Source organism: Chrysochloris asiatica, unplaced genomic scaffold, assembly GCF_000296735.1.
Source record: "Chrysochloris asiatica unplaced genomic scaffold, ChrAsi1.0 scaffold00378, whole genome shotgun sequence".
Taxonomy (NCBI): Eukaryota; Metazoa; Chordata; class Mammalia; order Afrosoricida; family Chrysochloridae; genus Chrysochloris; species Chrysochloris asiatica.
Window position 1 is genome coordinate 207,170 of NW_006408896.1, and position 2,013 is coordinate 209,182.

A 2,013-nucleotide genomic window follows, 5' to 3' on the forward strand; every position below is an offset into this window, starting at 1 on the left:
CCAACGAGATGGATTGGCCAGGAGGCATCATTGATGGACTCAAGTGTGGCAGCGGTAGTGAGGTTGGCCCAGGATCGGACACTGTTTCATTCTGCTGTGCATGGGGTCGCTATGAGTTGGTTCTGACTCAATGGCACCTGACAACAACAACAACTCTCCCTGTCCCAGCTTTATTTCTCAGCCCATACATCAGGCAGGACAGTTTTCCCACAGTACAAAGAGAGGGAGCGGGGAGGAGACTTATAACGTTACCACGGGCCCAAATCTGAGGCTGTGTATGAGTTGGGGGCAGGGCACCTCGTCTTCCTCCCAGTAGCAGCTTGGAATTTCCAGCTATTGTTCTAGCAATCTGTGGCTGCTGCTGCCAGACCTGTCTGGTGGCAATACAATCAATGCAAAGCAATCTGTAAACCCACAGCATAATAGGACTCAACCATCCCAAGATTTGCTCAGCACACACACAGATAACTGCAAGCAACCTGACCAGGGTTCTGAGGTGGTGCGTCTGAGCCAGGGAAGGACACCTCACACCTTTCTCCCAGGGAGCAGCTTAGAATCTCCAGCTATCGACCTTGCAACCCACGGCCAGGCTGCTGCCAGAGTTCGCTGGGCAGGACAAACTCAAGACAATCTATAAAACCCCAACAGAACAGGTCTTAACCATCCCGAGATTGACACTGAGAACATGCAGATAACTGACATTCAGAGACAAAAATAGTGGCCGATTTTCCTCCCATTAACTCCCCAATATATATCTGCCCACCTATACGGTAGTGGCTAGAAGAGGGGCCTGAAAGAGGGGTCAGCCCCACCCCTGCTGGAGGCTTCTATTTGCACACACACTGATGGTGTAGCATGGGAAAGTTGACCAAAGCCGCATCTCTGCTCCAAAGTGGTGGTTTTTGTCTATGTGTTTATATTACTTCTGCTTTTGGTCCTTTTGATCACACATCTTTCCTGGAGGTGGAAGCTTTTCCTCCCTACATCACCTAAGAAGAGGCTGCAGTCGTGGCCATATAGCCAAGCTATAAGCATACACCATAATCCTCCACCACGGAGACAAGACCTAACAACACCTACTACGCATTACAGATGATAAGGGAAGCCTATCTCCTGATCAGAATAATAATAATAATGACAAATAAAAGGCAACAAACCTTATCGAAACACGTCCAAAAGCAGAAGAGAGCAGCTGATGCAAATGAGCTGGAGACAGGCAAAGGCTTTATAGAGGAGGAAGAGTGGGTTCTGGATATGCCTGAGAGGAATTCAGAAGAATGGTAGGGAAACAAATTCAAATGCTCTGAAAAGGGGTCAAGGAAAATAAGGAAGAAGTAAGGAAAGTAATGCAGGAACAATAAAATAGGATTGACACAGCATTGGAAACAATGCAAAAAGATGTCCAGATGATCAATAATAAGATATCAGAAATGGACAACATGCTGAAAGAGGAAAGGAGCAGATTAGAAGAGCTGGAAGCCAGAACTAGCAAACTGGAAGACAAATCTCTCAATACTGCCAAGATAGAAGAGCAAGCAGATAAAAGGATAAACAATCTGAAGAGAGTCTAAGATTCATGCTGGATAACATGAATAGGAATAATGTAAGAATTATTGGCATTCCACAACAAGAAGAACCAGAAAGTCCACAGAGGAGATAGTTGAAGAGCTTCTGGAAGAAAATTTCCCTAACATCTTGAAAGATGAGAAGATAAACATTCAAGAAACTGAGCATACCCCAGGAAGGATTGACCCCAAAAGAAAGTCTCCAAGACATATAATAATCAAGCTTTCCAAAATCAAAGATAAGGAAAGAATACTAAAAGCGGCCAGGGAGAAGAGAAATATAACTTATAGAGGCAAGCAAATCAGATTAAGCTCTGTTTATTCAGAATAAACCATGCAGGCAAGAAGGCAATGGGGAGACATATACAAAGCCCTTCAAGAAAAAGAAAAAAAAAAAAAAAAACTGTCAGCCAAGAATCGTCTATCCAGCAAAACTATCAATCAAATA